Source organism: Gorilla gorilla, chromosome 1 (genome assembly GCF_029281585.2).
Source record: "Gorilla gorilla gorilla isolate KB3781 chromosome 1, NHGRI_mGorGor1-v2.1_pri, whole genome shotgun sequence".
NCBI classification, from domain to species: Eukaryota; Metazoa; Chordata; class Mammalia; order Primates; family Hominidae; genus Gorilla; species Gorilla gorilla.
Window position 1 is genome coordinate 201,244,463 of NC_073224.2, and position 21,917 is coordinate 201,266,379.

The 21,917-nt window shown below is 44.8% G+C and overlaps 1 pseudogene; it reads right to left on the bottom strand.

The window, feature by feature from the left end:
• Nucleotides 1-18,870: 18,870 nt before the first annotated feature.
• LOC101146555 (endoplasmic reticulum chaperone BiP-like) lies at nt 18,871-21,230 on the bottom strand (annotated as a pseudogene).
• Between the last annotated feature and the right edge of the window lie 687 nt (nt 21,231-21,917).

The following is a 21,917-nucleotide window of genomic DNA, read 5'->3' on the forward strand; positions in this document are numbered from 1 at the left end:
TGGTTAGAATCCTTGGGATTACCAGGGCTTCTGTGGAAGCGGTGGTGACCCTCCTACAGAGACAGTGCCTGTGGCATCTGCAGGATGTGGTGCAGCCCGAAGAGATCCTGCAGAGTCAGGGCCAAACTTGCAGAGACTAGGGAGTGCCCCCAGCCCACCAGGGCACTTTTCCTGTGGCAAAGCCTGCTGGGTTTGGGAGCAGGAAGCTGCTGCCAGGTGAGAGGTGGGAGGGGACTGGCTGCCGGAACCCCAGCCTGGTCCTTGCCCCCTCTGAATGCAGGCTAAAAGGACGAGAAGCAAATGAATGCCCCGCACTTCTCTAGCCCGTTCTTTCTTTCTTTCTTTCTTTCTTTCTTTCTTTCTTTCTTTCTTTCTTTCTTTCTTTCTTTCTTTCTTCTTTCTTTCTTTCTTTCCTTCTTTCTTCTTTCTTTCTTTCTTTCTTTCTTCCTTCCTTCCTTCCTTCCTTCCTTCCTTCCTTCCTTCCTTCCTTCCTTCCATCCATCCATCCTTCTTTCCCTCCTTCCTCCCTCCCTCCCTCTCTCTCTCTCTCTGTCTCTCTGTCTTTCTTTTTTTTCTTGAGACAGAGTCTCACTCTGTTGCCCAGACTGGAATGCAGTGGCGTGATCTCAGCTCACTGCAACTTCTGCCTCCTGGGTTCAAGCGATTCTCCTGCCTTGGCCTCCAGTGTAGCCGGGATTACAGGCGTGTGCCACCATGCCCGGCTAATTTTTGTATTTTTAGTAGAGACGGGGTTTTGCCATGTTCTGGTCTGTAACTCCTGACCTCAGGTGACCTGCCCGCCTCAGCCTCCCAAAGTGCTGGGATTACAGATAGGAGCCACTGCGCCCGGCTGTTCTGGCCTGTTTTCTATGTTGAGCCTTAGAATAGCCATGAAAGGCACCTCAAATTATCAACATTCCTATCTGAGGGGGGAAAAGAGGCTCCAGGAGCAGGATGACCTGTCCAGGGTGCTACAGGCTTGGACTTGATGCCCAGGTCTCTTTGTACTCCACCTCTTAAGCCCCAGCCTTGTCTTCACACAGTCATCTTCAGACAACCCAAGTGGGTGCATTTGCCGTGATAGCTGAGAGCTGTTACCTCCTAGCTAATTTCCTAAACACTATCTATTCCTCACCCTCTCTCTCTGGGTGGGGAGGCAGAGTCCAGGGAGCATAGATGAGGTGCTAGGGTGGACAGAAGGAAACCTGGGGTCTTGGGACAAAAGGACAATCTGGGAAAAAAACCTCACCAATGTCCTAATCACATGATGCTAACATGGGAGGGAGCTTACAAAGTTCTTTCACATCCATTCCTCGGTTCTTATAACAGCCTCATGAGTGGGCAGGGCAGGGTTTATAATTCTCTTTTTACAAGTGAAGGAACTCAGGCTCAGAGCTGGCAGGACTTGTCTCCAAGTTCTCAGGGGAGTCTGGATTAGAACCCAGGGCTCTGGATGGGCCCAAGCCACCCCAGGAACTAGACTAGAGGCTACCACTGTTTGGCCCACACCCCTTTACCACTGCCACACCCAGGAAAAACAAGGTCCCGTAGAACAGCCGTGTAGCACCACTCAGAACTGCCCTCTGCCCCGTGCCAAGCAGAAAAAGTGTGAGGTCTGCGAGTCATCCTGCTACAGCCGGAGACTCAGCCTGAACCAGTCAGCCTGAATGTGCTATGTGTGTGTGTAGGGGTGGGAGTGGGGGCTGGAGGGGAGGCAGAAAGAACCGCGGGCTCCATGCCCAGTCTCCGCGATTTCCCAGGAGGGAAGCAGGCCTCCAGGCAGAAAGCCAGGAGTGTCCCTCATTGCTCCAGCAAATGGGTCCTGGAGGAGTCATCCCACGTCCCTGCTGCTGATGGGTAGCGTGGGGGTGAGGAGGAAGGGCATGGCTGTGCCCCCCAGGGACTCCAGCTGAATCTGGGAGGAAGCCCGCTTATTTATCTTATTTCCTGTACACCATTTTGACTTATTTTCCTGGTCCAGAGAAAGAGCTGTAGCATAAACTAAGGCTCCATTCTAGGGGGCCTGTTGGCTCCTTGGAGTCTGTAATTGGGACATTGAAAGGAAAAAAAAAAAAAGAAAAGAAAAGAAAAGAAAAGAAAAAAAACAAGCCCGCAGAGGAGTGGATGATCTTTTATACTTAAAGTTCCCCCTCTATAAAAGCGGCATATTACAAACCTCTTTCTCCTCTCGAACATTTCTTGCTAAGTGCATTCTGATGCCACATTGAAACGCAAAATAGCTGGAATCAAGCAGGCACCGAAGGCTATTTATATGCTAATCTCTATTTCCCAAGCTGAAGCAGGAACCTCGAGCTTGGTGCTGCTTCTAATGATGGCTCGGCTTTAACCTCTCTGGAAGAAAGAAAAGTATTTTCCTTAAGAAAACAACTCAGTTTCTTTAAGATGAAATGTAATTATCTATTATCAGATGTCCCTTAAAATGCAAGGCCTATTAAAGCTGCTAAAAATATTGAAGCCCTAATTTCACCATAATAGCATTTTAATTTCAGCAAATCACGCTTCTATTGTTACAGGACATTTTGCGGTAGGAATGTGGTAAGAGGTCCATCTTAGCTTTTTTCTTAACAGTTTCCTTTCTTTGAGAAGTACAATTAAATCATTGCAATCATCTAACCTTGCTCGACACAAAATTTTACTTATCAAATGTGAAAACAATGGTCATTAGCATTTAAAGGAATTTGTTTTAAAAGTAGCTAAAGTTTAATTGCTTTAAATATTCTTGTCGGAATATGCAGCCAGCTGTTGGTTCAACGTTCTTATTAAAGAGGGACGGTGTTTAATTGATCGCTGAATTTCATTGAAAAATATTTACTTTATTTCTGGGTGAAGTATAAAAGAGGTGTCTTGCTGGACCCTCAAGGAGGAATGGATTTGAGGGAGGTGAATGCTTTGTAGGGAGTTGCTGGCAGAGTGACCCAGGTACAGTGCTCACCTCTGGATTGGATGCATTTTGGGGAACTTTTCCCATGAAAGTTTCCGAAGCAAACCTCACCAATCCCCTTTTTAATAGGCATCAATGGGAAGCATCTGTGGCTCCCTGCAAAATGCTAGAATGTGTATTTTTGTTTTTCAGAGACCCTGCGAACATGGGGCCGGTAAGAGGGGGAATTTCATGCGGAGAAGAGCAGCCTGTCCACTTCTAAGTGGGTTCACCTTTTAACGTGGGTTAAAGTGTAACTGTGACCCTGGTAATCAGTACTGCTTGTTGAGCACTCGCTATACGCCAGGCACTATGTTGAGTTTTTTAGGTGCATCATTTCCCTTAATCTTCACAATAGTCTTATGATGGGGGGATATTGCCTCCATTTTCCAAATTTGGAAACTGACACCCACAGTTTAATTTGTCCAAGCTTATGTGGCCAGCAGGAGGCAGAACCCCAATTAATCTGAGATCTATCTGGCTATAACCTCCGTGCTATGCTGCCTCCTACCCATTTCTGCTTCCAGAGACCACCTTAACTCAGGCCTCCAGTCCAGATCCGGTTCCAGACAGCTCCCCTAGCTCCGTGCTACTTCCTTGCTGCCACCTTTGCCTTGGGGCCCTCTGGACCCATGTACACATGGAATTTGAAAAGTCTCACCATTCTTTCCCTCTTTGGGACTCAGTTTCCTACCCATAAAATTAGGAACTTGGATGACCCAGTCTTCAAGAGCTTTTCTAGGTCCAAGGTCCTCTGGATTCAGTTCAAGTCTACAGAATGGCACCGAGCACTGTGTGGGCCTTGGGCGTGCAGAGATGGTGAAATGGGTCCCTGTCTTCTAGATGAACGCCAGCACTGCCAGCTCAATATTGCCAGCTGTCCTTCTGCACCTGTGGTCAGGCTGGACAACTGTGATGGCACCCTGCACAGCAAGGGTAGAGTCCTTTAGGGCTGCAGGACAATCTGAGATTTCACTTGATTTTCCCTTTGTTTGCCTCTTGATTTTCCCTTTGTTTGCTGGACAAACTCCTACTTCTTTTTAAATAAGCAGCTCAAGAGTTACTTCTTCTGGGGAGATGTTTTGGCTCGTTTTCAAGCCCAGATTCCCATGACCCTTCTAGTCTTTCTCTTATAGCATCTACTCCCTTGTTTAGATTCCTGGCCCCACTGCTTACCAATGTATGATCTCAGGGCCTGTTTCCTTGTCCATGCAGTACAGTGATAATGGTGTCTATCTTTCTCTCTGGTTGTGTAAGTCCTAAATGAGAGTTGTATAAAGCTCCTAGAACTGTGCTTACAAAGCATTACTTATGTTTGAAATGCTTGTTCCCCGGTGCCCTAAATAAATAGCACTTGAACATAAATTTAATTTTACTCAGCAAGGCCATTTTTGCTTCCTGCAGAAAGGATACACTCGCCAGCAGTTTTGCCATGAGAGTACCCCTAACAAAGGAGACAGGGTAATTTATAACCGGACGCGTCCACCCTACTGCTGTGTCCGGTTTCCATTGGCTGGAACAGGACCTCACATTCTGTATTTGTCCTGATTGGCTAGCAACTTGAAGTTTTTAAGAGAGGCAAAGGCAGAGGAGAACAAAGGAAGGAGGAAGTAACTTGTGGAATGCTGGGAAAGGTAAAAAAAAAAAAACCTTCAAATAAGGAAGAGGAACAGGCTACGACCTAATGTTTGCTTGGACCAGTATAAGCATGCCAGGGCAAATATTTAGGCTACATTATGGGAGCTAAGAACATAAAGTACATTGATTTCTTTATCACGGCTGGCAGATATTTAAGACTGTTAGCACAGGTCTTTGAATACATTTTGCTTCTAAAAGAAGTTACTATTTATTCCTCATTAAATGGGGAGGAAAGTCTTTGAAGAGGAACCTCTACTTTACTTTTTACACTTATTATTAATATAGTAAAGGTTCTTATTGGAAGGTGTGCGTTCCAGCCAGGCTGTGTGCTCTGCCAGGTCTGGTACCACAGGAGTGTCACCTTTATATCCCTGTGTCTAGCACAGCAACTGCTGCATAGCAGAAAGCACTCTATAGTGGCCAAGAACACTTGGCCATTTTATGCCACCTACTGGCTGTGTGACCTTGGGTAGGTTCCATGACCTCTCTGGCCTTCTGTTTCTTCATTTGTAAATGGACATAATTACAGTTCCCTGTAATTATTGGGAGAGTGAAATGAGGCCAAGCTGGTAAAGTGAAGTCTTGCTCAGAGCACCTGTAAGAGTTCAACCCATCATGTCTATCAGGTTACCAGACTCTCATTAATAACTGACATCTGTATTCCACTCTCACATTCTTATCTCATTTAATCCTCACAACAGCTCTGGGAGGGGCCTCCATTATCAGTCTCTGTTTCTCCAAGATTTTACAGCTGGTAAGAGGTAGGTCGCCTGACCTCACATCCCAGCCTGCATTTCTTACCCCATGACATCTGCTCATATCGTGAAGGTAGACAGATGAGGGAATGACGCTCAAGTAGTCCAAATAGTCTTCCATAAAAGTTAGGTGAGGCTTGGGCTCCTGGCTTGTTAGGAATTCCAGCTAAATTGATTTCATAATGGTGGGTCCTGAAGTGACACCTCCAACAGGAAGCTGCCCTTGGCTTTTTATACTCTTCAGGGGCTGTTATAAATTTGATTATATCTGAAATAGCAGATTTCAAGTTGAAGTCCCCTTTGTCCACTCTGGAATTCAGATTTATTTCTGAGAGACCAGTGCAATTTTCTTATCTTTGTTACAAATTACTACGGTCTGGGTTAATCTCACGCAGCAATAAAGCTGTTTGCCTAGGAAGCTTCCTGCAGTGTCAGAGCTGATGAATGGCTCCCTCTGGCTATAATAAGTCAGTCTAGAACATTGAAAAAAATACCAACTTGGTACTTCTGCAGGAAACTCCACCGCATGCTTGGCTGCTTAGATTGTTGGGGATCAGAGACTCTCACCTGGGTTAAGGCATTGGCACCTTAAACCCATGAGATCTGAGGGGCCCCATGATGAAATGGCAGGCAGCATCGCCCCTCTACTTTGTAAAGAAGGCAGACCTGTCTGGAGTTTTCTGAGTATGGCTGTAGATCTATAGTAGAAGCCAGAGCAGGCAGAGGGGACAGACTGAATGATTTCAGGACAAGGAAGTGAGTGGGCTGGCCTCAGAAGCAGAGAAGAATGCACTGTGGGTGAAGGGGCAGAGGACTTGTATTTCATTCATTCGACAATGACTGTAGTTTTAAAAATCTAACATGCACACTGATTAGACAATACACTGTTGATTTAATATGAAAACTTACTGGGGGGCAGGAGGAATGAAACACAACCACTTTCAATGTGCACATTGATTTTAAGACGCAATGTTGTGGTCCTAGGAGGCATTCTAGGGAGATTGAGATCTGAAGGATGGGAAGAGATGGTCAGGGTGTGTGTGTGAGAGAGATATCTAAGTAGCTGGGAGGAAGAGTATTCAGGCAGAGAGACTAGCATGCCCGAAGATATTGAGACAAGAAGACTTGCTCAAAAAACTGAAAGAAGGCCAGTGTGACTTTGGGGGTAAGGGGTGTGGAGAGATAAAGCTGGGGGTCAGCAGGGTACATCACATGAAGGACCTTACAGCCTGGCTAAAGAGTTTAGATTTATTCTGAGGACAATAAATTCCTCAGAAAGGTTTTAAACAGTAGATCAATATATTCTGTATTTAGGGTACATAGGAGGTGTGATGGTTAATATCGAGTGTCAACTTGATTGGATTGAAGGATGCAAAGTATTTTTCCTGGGTTTGTCTGTGCGGGTGTTGCCACAGGAGATTAACATTTGGATCAGTGAACTGGGAGACGCAGACCCACCCTCAATCTGGGTGGGCACCATCTAATCAGCTGCCAGCGTGGTTAGGATAAAAGCGGGCAGAGGAATGTGGAAGGACTAGGCTGGCTGAGTCTTTTGGCCTCCATCTTTCTCCTGTGCTGGATGCTTCCTGCCTTCGAACATCAAACTCCAAGCTTTGAACATCAGACTCTTCAGCTTTCGAACTCTTGTACTTACACCAGTGGTTTGCCAGGGGCTCCTGGGTCTTCAGTCACAGAATGAAGGCTGTGCTGTTGGCTTCCCTACTTTTGAGATTTTGGGACTTGGACTGGCTTCTTTACTCCTCAGCTTGCAGACGGCCTATTGTGGGACTTCACCTTGTGAGTCAATACTCCTTAATAACCTCCCATTCATATATACATCTATCCTATTAGTCCTGTCCCTCTAGAGAACCCTGACTAATACAGGAGGCAAAGCAATATGAGACTGAAAAGACAGCTGTGTCACGGGGAATGCTGGCGGGAAAAGGTGACTTACACAACCTGTGCCCATCCGGGGACAAGCATTGGCTTACTGGGCTTTAGGAGGTACTTCAACAAGAGGCGCTTAGATGACAACGCTAGAGTTAAGAGATAGCACATGTCTTTTTGATTCTGTAAGTCCGAATTCACCTCTTCTGAGTGTCCATCTTTCTAAGCTGGCAAGATCAAGTCTTCAAATGGATTTCTGTTCCTTGCCTTCCCTCCACTACTGAGTACTAGAAACATTCTGGAGGGTCTTACCCAGTCCGCTCTGGTCTCAGTCCATGCCGGTCACCGTGTTTAGAAAGTGGGGAACCCCTCAGCCCTTGTGCTACTCTTGGCCACAGGGGTCTTTTCATGTAGATCTGAAGGCGGCAGATAGTAGTATTTAATTACCTTCTCCCCCTGCCCCATCACAGCAAGTCCTCATCATGGGTGTCATGTGCCATTTGGTCTCTGTCCCACTTGGAAACTTCCAAGAACCCTATCCTTCCACTTCCTCTTCTCCCTAATGGCTTGGTCGTTTTGATTCATCCCATTCTAAGCATTCGCCTCCATCCTTTCTGAGATAATTTAGTGAATAAAAGGAGGAGTGGGTTATCTTTTCCTGCCTAGGAATTTCAGCTTTCATCCCTTCAACACCAAAACCTTCAAGCCATTGAGATAAGAGAGCCCAAAGCCCTGGCCTTCCTCTCCCTTCTTCTCTTTTGACTTCAAGGATACTCTAGAGTTGTTTTTTAGCTGATAGAGTTCTTTGCTGTGAAATGAGCTGAGCAACAAGGAGATGGCATTAAATTTCCATTCATCTATCCACCCACCCATCCACCCACCACTTTGAGCAGAAGCAAAGGGCTTTTAAGGATAGTGTTTCTTTGACAACTGCCCACTTCTGAGAATGGGCTACCACGGCCCTGTTTCCCCACTAGGCTGTCTATTGTCTGAAAAAAAACAATGTCCCAAACCAACATGCTATAATGTTAAAAACCTGGGCTCTGTGCCGGGCGTGGTGGCTTACGCCTGTAATCCCAGCACTTTGGGAGGCCTAGACGGGTGGATCACGAGGTTAGGAGATTGAGACCATCTTGGCCAACATGGTGAAACCCCGTCCCTACTAAAATACAAAGAGTTCACCAGGCATGGTGGTGCGTACCTGTAGTCCCAGCTTCTTGGGAGGCTGAGGCAGGGGAATTGCTTGAACCCGGAGGTGGAGGTTGCAGTGAGCCTGAGCCAAGATCACGCCATTGCATTCCAGCCTGGTGACAGAGCAAGACTCTGTCTCAAAAAAACTAACAAACACACACAAAAAAACAACAAAAAACAACAAAACCAAAAAACCTGGGCTGTGGAGTCAGACTCCCTGGGTTCAATGTCCTGGCTTCATCACTTACCAGCTGTGTCAATTTAGTCACACAAATCCGAGTTTTGTTATGGTGTTTACCTTATCTGTAAAATGAGGCTGTTAGCAGCACCTACCTCAAAGGCTGGTAAGGATTAAAATGAGTTAATACACGTAAGCTTTTAGAGCTCGTACTTAGGAAGGGCTCCACAAATGTTTGCTATTGTAAATACCCATGGACCCAAGTGGACATCTGACACCAGCTGGGTCAATTCGATTCTCTCTCTTCTCCCTGAAATTTGGAATCAAGACTGGAGTGAGGCTGGGTCACTCAAAACTGCAGACTTGAATAGATCTTGTAGGGAGGTTGTTCCAGGCTCAAAGATGTTGTTCTGCAGAGGAGAAAGAAAAATGAATGTCTAGATGGGAGATAGAAGTGGGCAGGGGTATGAGGAAGGGAGAGAGGGGATAGGGAGGCAAAGAGAGAGAAGGAGGAAGAGGAAAAGGAGGAGAGGAAAGAGGAGAGGAGAGGAGAGAGGCTTAAGGATGCTTAAGTGCTTGGGTTCCTGATCTTGGTCCTGCTCATAGTGGTCAGGGCTCACCTGCATCCAGGTAAATCCCCATTTGCTTAATTGCTTTTTGCTTCATGTACTTCGGAGTGGATTTCTGAGCAGGAGTGAAGGAAACAAAGGTAAGGCAAGCAGATCATATGCCTGCCCTCAAGGAATTTGCCATCTAGCAAGTGAGTATGGGAGATAAGACAAGTTTGCAGCTGACCAGAAAATGAGTGTGGATGGGGCTGTGAGAGAATGAAGGACTATGGCAGTCAGGGGAGGAAGTCATCTATTAGGGCTGGATGGCAGACGGCTTGTCAGAGGAGGGAATCATGGCATTAGGTCTTGGAGGATGAATTTTGTCTAAACTCCCCTCGTGGAGCTAAGCCATGACTATGGCTTCCAGCCACAACACCCTATTGGGGCTTTGGATGGGAAACAGCTAGACCCTGAGAAAGATTCTCAAAGTAAGATTTCCTGGCGAGGCACAGCATCCCCTGCCCCACAGTGTGTTAGGGCTTTTCAATCTGACAAGGCACTGATCAGCATTCTGGGGTTCTGGATGGAGGTGGTCTTATTTTTATTAGCATCTTTTTTTTTTTTTTTTTTAATCTCAAAGAGTGTTAAGAGTATGCGCTAAGAGGGAAACTTTATAATTTAAACACTCTCTCCACCTACCCTGACATATTGAGTATTAAGTTTAATGAGAAGGCCTGGGGAGCCAGCAGAGAGTTCTGTGAAGCAAGCTCATCCTGCAGTCAGATCAGCCACCCGGTGTGGCCAGACTGACAGTTCATGAACCCAGTGGGACAAGTTGCTGTTTCCCGTATCCATTCTGAGTGAAACTTCCCACTTCAGGACGTTTGCCTGTGCTGTTCCCGCTACCCTGTCCTCCTCCCCCATGTGTCTACCACCAGAACACAACCCGTTCTTCAATGCCCATGGTGAATGGGCCTCCTCCATAATGTGCATTTTCCATAATGGTTTTTTTTTGCTCTCCTGATTCCCAGATGTGGTTTGGCTCTGCCCTGAGCTCCCTCAGTTTGGACCTCTTGGGCAGCATTACCTCAGTCTGAGTTTTTGTTTGTTTGTTTGTTTGTTTGTTTTTTGAGAAGGAGTCTCCCTCTGTTGCCCAGGCTGGAGTGCAGTGGCGCAATCTCGGCTCACTGCAAGCTCCGCCTCCTCGGTTCACGCCATTCTCCCGCCTCAGCCTCCCGAGTAGCTGGGACTACAGGCGCCCGCCATCATGCCCGGCTAATTTTTTGTATTTTAAGTAGAGGCGGGGTTTCACCGTGTTGGCAAGGATGGTCTCCATCTCCCGACGTCGTGATCCGCCCGCCTCAGCCTCCCAAAGTGCTGGGATTACAGGCGTGAGCCACCGCGCCCGGCCTCAGTCTGAGTTTTATTGTAACACTAAGCACTTGTTTTATTCTTCCTTATTTATCCCCTCCCAGACTGGGACCTCTTCAAGGACAAGACCCATGGTTTATTCTTTCTTGCATCCCCAGAACCTCCATAAATGTTTATTGACTGTGTAATAACACTTCTTAATGCTTTAAAGTTATTGATAAACTACAACCAGAAACGTGGTGCTAATCATTTGCCAGGAATTGGACTAAGATAAATCATTTCATGGAATTCTAATGCCAGTCCTGTAGGTAGGTGGTATTATCACCACTTTACAGATGAGAAGACTGGATGGGGCTAGAGAGAATTAAGTAAGGCACCATAGCTCATGGAACAGCAGAATTTTATTTTCAACTCCAGCCTAAATCCAAAGCTTTTAACTCTTAAAAATGATGATACTGACTCCCTTCTCTAAGAACCCATAAAAAAGCAAATTAGAACAACAAAGAGGTCTTTTTAAAATTAGGCTATGAAATGAGGATAAAAAGAGATCATCAATGTTGACAATGTTGCATTGAACCAGATACTCACCTATGTTTGCGGCATTGATGCGGAGTCAAAAAAACCAGTCACCCTCTTTGACCCAAATATTGCATATATGTTGAAAATTTACCTTAAGGAAAAATCCCAAATATTGGGGAAGAAAACAGTAAATACAAAGATGTTCATTGCAGCATTACTTATGATAGTGAAATACTCGTTAATAGAATACCTAAGTAAATTATGGCCAAAATCCATGGAATATTAGGCAGGATTAAAATCATAGTTATTTAGGTTGTGTATGATGCCAAAAAAACGTTTAGGATATAATATTAGGCCACAAAAAATTGGATATACAATTGTGAGTGCACCATGGTTACAATGAGGTGAAAGCTAGAGCTTCGGGGAGAAGAAACACACCAAGAATGCTAATAGCAATTGTGTCAGGATGAATGAATTATGGCTTGGTTTTGTTTCTTTTTTCCCCTATTTTTCAAATTTTCTGTAACATAGTTATATATTTTTATTATGAAAATGATGTATTTTTTTAAAAAAAGCTGATGAATAATTCTACAGCTGAACTTTATTAGCAGCCAAAGGCGACCTTGTCTAAAGAAGATGTCTTCCAGGCCTTAGATCAATGCCAGGGGGGCAGGGCAGCATGTGGCTCACACCCTGGGGTTGTGGAGATGGTGGACACCTGCATATGTGTCCTGTTACGCTGGAGAACTGCTAACATGGGGCTGACCTAGGGTCCTGAAGATGCTGCCCACCAGGGGGCTAACCTAGCTTTCCGGGTAACATAAGCACTCAGACCTCCTTTTCCGCTGGAGGCATCCCTGCTCCACGCATTGCTGTGTCTCCCACGCTTGGATTGTTGTAGCCAAGAGCTGAGGAGCAAGTTCAGAAGCTCAGGGATGCAAAAAGCTGGATAAAGCATCTTCAGGTAGTAAAACCCCCTTTTTTTGATTACAAACAAAAACAACAGGTGAGAGATGACACTAAGGATGTGATGGATGGTTTGGAACATTTTTTAATCTGCCCAGTTAGTTGATGCTTGCTCCGTGGGTTTTGACTGCCTTCCAGGCTAGTTTGGGCTGTGTTGTTTCTCGCTTTCAGCTGTTCTCAGTTCTTCCTCAGCGTGCAAGCTCCTTGAATAGTTAAGAACAAGGTGAAGGAAATGGGTTTATGAAAACTGCCTCTGATTGCCATCAGGTGTGAGTTTGTTGACCATTCCTCACTGAGTGGGGCTGGGACCTATGCTCCTCTCTGGTTTGAATCCTGTTGTAGCTACTTACTAATTGTGGCTAAATTATTTGGGCAGATTCTTTCATCTTTTTTGAGCCTCAGTTTCCTTGTCTGTAAAGTGGATGAGAAGGATAATTCCTGCTTTAGAGGTTTGTGGTGAAGTTAAATGAATTGAGATGTATCAAACACATAGTGCAGAGTTGGCTTGAGTGTGCTTCTTAGTGCTTGATAAATGCCAGCCCTTGTTATTATTGTTTAATGATCATTCCTTCCCTTGGGTTCCCAGCTGAGACAGATGGGCTTTTCCTTTACTAAGAGCTTTACCGACTGTAATCCTAGCACTTTGGGAGGCTGAGGTGGGTGGATCACCTGAGGTCAGGAGTTTGAGACCAGCCTGGCCAACATGGTGAAACCCTGTCTCTACTAAAAATACAAAAATTAGCTGGGCATGGTGGCGCATGCCTGTAGTCCCAGCTACTCAGGAAGCTGAGGCAGGAGAATCGCTTGAATCCAGGAGGTGGAGGTTGCAATGAGCTGAGATTAAAAAAAAAAAACAACAAAAACAAAACAAAACAAAACAAAAAAAAACTTTACTAAGGGAGAAAGAAAAGGAAAGGGTAGCAGAAGATACAAAATGATCCAAAGACTTCCTATGCCCTTTATGTTTCTGAGCCTCAGACCTTGTCCCTGAAGAAATTCTCTTTCCCCAAATCACTAGGTTTTCCCAGAACTTTGGTCTGGCTTCTGTTGATACCCTCCTGGACTGCCTTCATATTAAAGATACTTTCTTATTTCCCACCCAGAATAGTTGATCCCTGGCATTGCCCCCTTCCTGCCAAGGTCTCAAGACCAAAATGTATTACACACAAGTCACTCTAAGTGCAATACATACCATTTCTAATTGAATTCTTGCAGTCTTTGAGGTAGTATTATTATTTTTATTTCAAAGAAAGGGAGGCTCAGAGTAGGTAAAGAACTTTCCCAAAGTCACATTGCTAGTAAGAGGCCGAGCAAAGATTCTTATCTAGGCCCAGATGATCATGATCCCATGTTCTCAATCATCACAGCTGTGAGATATTAAAATTAATACCTACTGCCCAGGAGGTTGTAGTAGGGATTATTAATGAATATGAAAAAGTACATTGTAACTTCTAATGTGCTAGGCAAATACAATGGTGTAATAATGTATAACAACATAAACAAGAAGTGCAACTTGTGGTTATAAGCTTGTGTTCAAATCTACTCTGTCACTTATTAACCCTTAATCATTGAGTGACCTTTGATAAAACACTGAGTGTTTCTAAGACTCAGTTTATTTTTTTCTCTATAAAACAGGATGGGGTTATGATGACAGTTAAATTTGGTAAAGCCCTTAAAACAATGTCTGGCACATAATCGACAATAAGTAAACTCTAGAATGTGAACTCCATACTGGCAGAGAGTACTGGCTGCTTTGTTAATTATTTGTGACCAGCACGTGGCACGTACTATGTGCTCAGTCAGTCTCTGCTGCATGAATGCATGGTGAAGGTCCTAGTTTTTGTAGCCATAATGTCTCCCGTGCGGCCATTCTCTTTCCAGGGACATCAGCTGTGTTGGATTTTTATGGATGACAAGCCTGGCTCTGTCAGTGGCAAATAATTTGATGAATGGATCTGGACAGCTCCTAGATACCATGACTTGAGTGGCCTGATCCAGAGGCAAGACCTAAGAACAGTCATATTGGCACCCCTTGAGTTGCTTCTACCTGAGATTTCATCATTTTTCCTGTGAGGAAAGTCCGTCCAGGCCTAATTGGAGTTGCTTGTCAAATTTATTGGCTAGAGTCAAAGGGAAGACCCTTATTAAATTAGGATTCTACAGGGCTGGAGAGACCACTGGGGCTTGGACCATCCTGTGGCCCTACATGGGGCCTCCTATCCCACCCCTTCCTAATAAGAGGCCAGGAGTAGTTAGAATTCAATTACACCCTGGTGAAGAGAGTCTTCCAGGCAGAGCTGGGGCAGGCCCGTGTCTGGGCTGAACAGAACAACCGATTTAAGCTAAATCAACGCCTACTTAAGTGAGCCGTAATAAGCATTCTGGGGGCAACGCCAGCCTGGGGGCATCATTTATCACTGGGTAATAGAAAATCATAATGAATAATAACTTGGGCCCAGCAGCCGGAGCATGCATACATTATGGGGTTCGAGCTGCCACTGTCCACCAAGCTGGGAGGGTGGGTCTGAAGCCAGGGTGGCAGGGTTTGCATATTGAATTCTGCTGCTGTGCAGGAAGGCCTTTGTTGTACAGAAAAGCCATTAATCTCATACCTGCTTTGCCAGTCTGCAGTTGGTGTGGTGAACACATGGCCTATTTTCTTGTATTGCACCAAGAGGGAACAAGATACCCCCAGGAGAAAACCTGCTCTAGAGAGATGGTTTTGGCCTCTGCCTTGGTCAATGTATGAGAACATAGACCTCAAGTCAGCTCCCCTCTGAGGCCTGATCCCAGGGTGTGTTCGTTTTCTCACCAGGCCTTGTCAAGCAGCACAGTTTGAGTACCAGCAGTGCCCAGAGTTCTGTGCTAGCTAATGGTGGGGTCTGGGGATAGCATAAGGTGGGCCTGTGAAGCTCCTGTCATGGCACTATTGCATTTGACATCCACTTCTGGTTTTGAAATGGGTGTTACATTTGTGCCCTGTTTTACATATCAGAAAACTGAGAATCAGAGGGGTTAAATGGCTTGCACACAGAAATAGGAAGAGGGGGTCCTGGATTCAAATTCCAGGCTTCTGATATGAATTCTGAACCCTTTACCTTTTATCACCTTCCCTCCCAGATAAAAAGGCTTGAACACGTCTTCATCTGTTCTCTTGATCCCATTCCCTTTGGGCTCTGGATCCTAGAGAGTTAGTTATTGCCCCGGTGTATGGTGGGCCAGCAGGCTACTCCCTCCTTTGGAAAGCTCTCCTTGTGTCTTCCGTGATATGCCTTCTGCCATTCACCTTGGCCTCCTTAATGGGATAATCACTACTTCTCACTACTGTTGTGAGGATAATTTGTCAACCTGTGCTAATCCAAGATTCTTCTAGTCCCATCAGCTTAGGCGTAAGGGAAAGCTGCAGGAATAATAATAATAATAATAATAATAATAATAATAATAATAAAAACAGTGTCTTCCTGTCTCAGACTCCACTGTAGGCTTATTCTCAATCCTTCCCCTTGTGATCTTTAAGGATTGCTGGGGTGCTTATCTTGCTGGCGCCTTCTGTTGCTTCCAGGCAGCCTCCATGACTCCTTCAGTCTGGCTCCTGGACCCATTGGGTGGCTCCCAGTTTAGTGTTGGCCTTTTCTCCTCCTCTGACACTGGTTTCTTGGTGCTGGGTCTCTGGAGGTTGTCCTTAGTTCCTCTTGACTGGGAGTGACTTCTCTTTTGTTCCCCTAAGGTCCCCAGTGAAATGGGGGAGGGTGGGGTAGGTTGCCATTTCTCACATTCACTTGTTAATCCAACAAAACTTATGTGTACCTTCTAGTGGCTGGATATTCAAAGAGGATTTAGACCATGCCCTACATCAGAATGATGTTTTCCTCAAGGCTGAACCCCTCCTTGCTCACCTCCATATTTCAGTTTCAGAGCTGCATAGTCTTGTTTCTTTGTTTCCTGAGGAATCTGCTGCTAATGCTTGTTTTACTTGACTGGCTCTTGACCATACACTTAGCTCCTTAGGATCCATAATGAGTTCACGGAAGCCTGAAGCCAAGCATGAGTACCATGAGCTATGCTGAGTACAGTTCTCCCTCTCCTCTGCCCCCAGCCACTGTCCTCAGACTGAAATGGGGCCTGGGCCTGAGTTTTCATTGATCAAGGCTGAATTGATTTAGACTGGCATCTTAAGACTGAACAATTCACTTCAGGAAAATACCTCTGCAGCATTCCTCATAAACCACTGTAAATAAAGTCAACTCACTTTAATCAGCTATAAATTGATAAAACCAAACACCACAGAAAAGAAAACAAAGAGAAGTGTCCTAATTCTTATTTGAGTTGTAAGAGCTTTGTTCTGACCTGGTCTCTCCTAGTTTATTCTCACATATTTCAGACTCGTAATCCTTTTGACTCTTTAATCCCTTTGTTATCCATTTAACAAACTCTATGAGGACAAAGCCTTTTTTTAATAATGAAATCGTCAATGTGATGTTGGCCATGGAGATGGGTCACACAGCTTTCCTTTCATTATTATTATTATTTTTAGAGACAAGGTCTTACTCTGTTGCCCAGGCTGGAGTGCAGGGGCACCAACAAGGTTCACTGCAGGCTTAGGTGATCCTCCCACCTCAACCCCCTGAGTAGCTGGGACTACAGGCACACACCACCATGCCTGGTTAACTTTTGTATTTTTTGTAAAGATGGGGTTTTGCCATGTTGCCCAGGTTGGTCTTGAACTTCTGAGCTTGGGCAATCCACCTGCTTTGGCCTCTCAAAGTGCTGGGATTATAGTCGCGAGCCTCTGTGCCTGGCCCAGCTTTCCTTTCAAAAGGACCAGGGAGTGGCTGACAGCCTCCAGGTGCTGTACTTTTGGATCTCTGCGATGTTCAGCTGAGGCTCATTCTCCCTAGGCTGTGCCTGGCCAACCACCAAGCACTGTGGGGGTAATGGAACTGGACCACTTTCTGCTTGGTGCAGGACTCCTCTAATGGGCAATCAGTGCTCTGGGGCTCCTCAGAGCCGCACTGCAGTTTGATGGTCTTCCTGTCCAATCCTCTTTCCTTCCCCCTCCCCTTTCACAGCTATCAGGTTGGTATTGCAGATTGCAGATTCCCCCTGCCCTTTAACTCTCACAAACATTTCCTGCAATACATACCTTGCGCTTCTGATTCTGTTCCGGCATCTGCTTCTAGGAGGGCCTAACCTGACACACATGCTCAGAGAGAAGCAAACAACAATATATTCATACATCATATATACATTTAAGATGGCTTCAAGGAACCAGGACAGGGACTCTGTGAAGGACGGAGTGCTAAGCAGTACCTTGGTATTCTTTGTAGTGTCCAGCATGGGCCTAGCTTTTGGCTGGGGCTCAGTGAGTAAGGGACACCAGGACTCTTCTAGCCTGACTGCACGTAGTGTGAGTCTGTTGTGTCCAGGGGCAGAATTGAGAAGCCAGAAGGTGTTGCTTTGGGCTGCCTTGCTCAGCTTCCTTTCCTGTGTTGTTATCACCAAGGACTGTGCCAACCATTGATATTAAAGTGGTTGCCTGCATGCTGTTTAGGGACCACTGGACCTCAAGAGGGATCCTCAAGAATAATCTGCCAGTCTCAGTTTTAGCTTCCTGACCCCTGTGGCCTGAGAACCTGCCAATCTTCATACCCTGAGAATATACTAATCCCATGTCCTACACCCCCATCATCAAATTTTAGGAAAGTCTGTGGTTCTAATTTGGAGGTAGGCACTGATCAATATCTGCCACAACGTTAGGGTAGGCTGTGACCTGAATGATGGTTGTGGTAGACAGGAGCTGAGTGAAGTGGCCAACTGGCTGAAATTGGTAAGGAGGGGTATGTGGCCTGAGAGGTTTTGAAGGAACCACAGGAATGTCCAGGTGGCAGAGAGGTCCTGAGTCTGGAAGGTAGGAACACTGGAGCTCCATGTTGCTGAATTCAAATAACCTCTCTATCCTCGTGTAACCCCTGTCAGCAGAATTCCACACAGCTAGCAAGTCCCTTGCTTGTTAAAGATGTTTGTATCTAATGTTCATGAGAGGGATTGGTCAGTGGGGTCTTTTTCCTCTTAATTTATTTATCTGGTTTTGGTATCAAGGTAATGCTAATTTCATAAAATGAGTTGGGAAATGTTCCTTCTATTTTCTGGAAGAGTTTGTGCAGAATAGTTATTATGTCTTCATTTAATGTTCATTAGAATTTAGCCGTGAAGCCATTTGGGACTGGAGTTTGTGGAAGGTTTTTAGTTATGAGTTCATTTCTTTAATAGATATAGGACTATTCAGGTTATCTGTTTCTTCTTGAGTGAGCTTTGGTAGCCTGTGTGTTTCAAGACATGTGTCCATTTTATCTAGCTTATATAACTTATTAGAATAAAATTATTCATACCATATCATTCCCTTGCTGTCCTTTTAGAATCTGCAGGATCTATAGTGATGTACCCACTTTAATTCTTGGTATTGGTAATTGGTATTTATCTTTTGTTTCTTTCCGTTTGACTAAAGGTTTATCGATTTTATGGATCTTTTCAAAGAGTCAGCTTTTGGTTTCATTGATTTACTCCACTATTTTTGTTTTCTATTTTATTGATTTATGTTCTTATTTACCTTTTCTGCTTATTTTGGGTTTAACTTGTTCTTCCTTTTTAAATTACTTAAGGTGAACACTAGAGAATTGATTTGAGAATTTTATGATTTTCTAATATAAACATTTAATACTATAAATCTTCTAAGCATTGATTTAGCTACACTTCACACATTTTGATGTGTTGTGGTTTAGTTTTCATTTGGTTCAAAATATTTATAATTTCTGTCATGGTTTTTTTAGATCTATATGTTATTTAGAAGTGTGTTGTTGTTTAATTTTCTTTTCTTTTCTTTTTGTAAATAACAAACATTTATTGGTGTCACTTATGGTAGAAAAAACTTCCTACACCAGATGCACATGACCCAATTGTTAAATAGAACATTTTGAAGGTGAATACACACCCTAACCCAGGCTTTTTACCCACTTTTTAAGATGGCCAATTCTTCTTCTCCTGACCCACCCAAAGACATGTGAGCAACTGCTAATGAAAAGCAGTAAACAGCCGCTTGGGCTATAGCATTTTCATCTCCACTCTGAGGTGAAGATTCCAATTACATTTGAGACTTAAGTTCTCTCTATTTTTTCCTAACGAAAGTTCCTGAGTCCAGTATTTACAATATTACAGCACTAGCAGATCAGTGTCTACAACTCATCTTTTTCTGCTGTATCCTCTTCCCCAGTTGGGGGAGGGCCTGTGCTTCCATAGAGTTTGCTGATAATTGGTTGAACAATTTCTTCCAGTTCCTTCTTCTTAGCTTTGAAGTCTTCAGTGTCAGCATCTTGGTGGCTTTCCAGCCATTCAGTCTTTTCTTCTACAGTTTTTTCCATGGTCTCCTTATCTTCAGAGGAAAGTTTACCTCCCAGCTTTTCTTTATCTCCAATCTGATTCTTTAGAGAATAGGCATAGCTTTCCAACTCATTTCTAGTATCAGTGCACTCCTTGAGCTTTTTGTCTTCCTCAGCAAACTTCTCAGCATCATTAACCATCCTTTCGATATCTTCAGGTGTCAGGTGATTCTGGTCGTTGGTAATTGTGATCTTATTTTTGTTCCTTGTACCCTTGTCTTCAGCTGTCACTCGAAGAATACCATTCACATCCATCTCAAAGGTGACTTCAATCTGTGGGACCCCACAAGGAGCAGGAGGAATTCCAGTCAGATCAAATGTACCCAGAAGATGATTGTCTTTTGTCAGGGGTTGTTGACCTTCATAGACCTTGATTGTAACAGTTGGTTGATTATCAAAAGCTGTAGAAAAGATCTGAGACTTCTTGGTTGGCACCACTGTGTTCCTTGGAATCAGTTTGGTCATGACACCTCCCACAGTTTCAATACCAAGTGTAAGGGGACATATATCAAGCAGTACCAGGTCACCTGTATCTTGATCACCAGAGAGCACACCAGCCTGGACAGCGCACCATATGCTACAGCTTCATATGGGCTTATGCCGTGGGATGGTTCCTTGCCATCGAAGAACTCTTTAACCAGTTGCTGAATCTTTGGAATTTGAGTAAAGCCACCAACAAGAACAGTTTCATCAATGTCAGACTTCTTCAAATCAGAGTCTTCCAACACTTTCCAACACTTTTCTGGCTAGGCTTCATAGTAGACCGGAACAGATCCAATTGAGCTCTTCAAATTTGGCCTGAGTCAGGGTCTCAGAAAAGTCTTCTCCTTCATAGAAGGACTCAATTTCAATTACTGCTTGCTTGATGTTGAGAAGACAGGGCCCGTTTGGCCTTTTCTACCTTGCGCTGGAGTTTCTGCACAGCTGTATTGTCTTTCCCGACATCTTTGCCAGTCTTCTTTTTGTACAGTTTGATGAAGTGTTCCATGACATGCTGGTCAAAGTCTTCTCCACCCAGGTGAGTATCTCCATTAGTGGCCACAACTTTGAAGACACCATTGTCAATGGTGAGAAGAGACACATCGAAGGTTCCACCACCCAGGTCAAACACAAGGATGTTCTTCTCCCCTTCCCTCTTATCCAGGCCATAAGCAATAGCAGCTGCTGTAGGCTTATTGATGATCCTCATAACATTTAGGTCAGCAATAGTTCCAGCGTCCTTGGTTGCTTGGCGTTGGGCATCATTGAAATAGGCTGGTACAGTAACAACTGCATGGGTAACCTTCTTTCCCAAATAAGCCTCAGCGTTTTCTTTCATTTTAATGAGAACCATTGCAGATCAGCGTTTTCTTTCATTTTAATGAGAACCACTGCAGAAATTTCTTTAGGAGCAAATGTCTTTGTTTGCCCACCTCCAACATCAATTTGAGCGTATGATTTAGTTTTCTTTTCAACCACCTTGAACGGCAAGAACTCGATGTCCTGCTGCACAGACGGGTCGTGCCACCTGCGGCCGATGAGCCGCTTGGCGTCAAAGACCGTGTTCTCGGGGTTGGAGGTGAGCTGGTTCTTGGCTGCATCGCCGATCAGACATTCCCCTTCAGGAGTGAAGGCCACATAGGACGGCATGATGCGGTTGCCCTGATCGTTGGCGATGATCTCCACGCGGCCGTTCTTGAACACGCCGACACAGGGGTAGGTTGTCCCCAGGTGGATGGCGACCACCGTGCCCATGCCCTCCTCCTTGGCCCGCGCTGCGCTGAGCAGCAGCAGCATCGCGGCCAACAGGGAGAGCTTCATCTTGCCAGCCAGTCGGGCAGCAGCAGGCAGGGCATCCCAGGCAGTCCAGCCACAGGCCGCAGCACAGGAGCGCAGCGCGGTTACCGACTTGCAGGTGGCAGGGGTCACAAGGCGCCACGAACCAGGCGAAGGGCAGGTCTGGAAATGCAGGCCGCGGCGCTTACCTCTCACATTCACGAAACACCCCAATCGGTCGGTCTGTCTGTGCTGTCTCGGCCGGCGTCTGTATTGTTTAATTTTCAAACATTTGAGGGATTTTCTGTTAAAAGATGTCTTTGCTATTGACTTCTAGTTTAAATTCATTGTGGTCAGCAAGCATACTTTGCTTGAGTTTAATCATATTAAGTTTGAGACTTATTTTGTACCCAGATATGATCTTGGTGAATGTTTCATGTGAACTTAAAAAGAATATGTATTCTTCTGTTGTTGAGTGGTGTATTCTATAAGTGTGAGATTTTTCTGAAAATCTACTTCTTATAAATTTTTTGAATTAGTGTTAGCATGGTGTGTTTTTTACATCCTTGCACTTTTAACCTATATGTGTCCTTATATTTAAAGTTGGTTTCTTGTTGATAAAGATACAGATGGATCCCATCTGATACTCTTTGCCTTTTGGGCTGTTTAGACTTTTTTTTTTTTTTTTTTTGAGATGGAGTCTTACTCTGTCACCCAGGCTGGAGTGCAGTG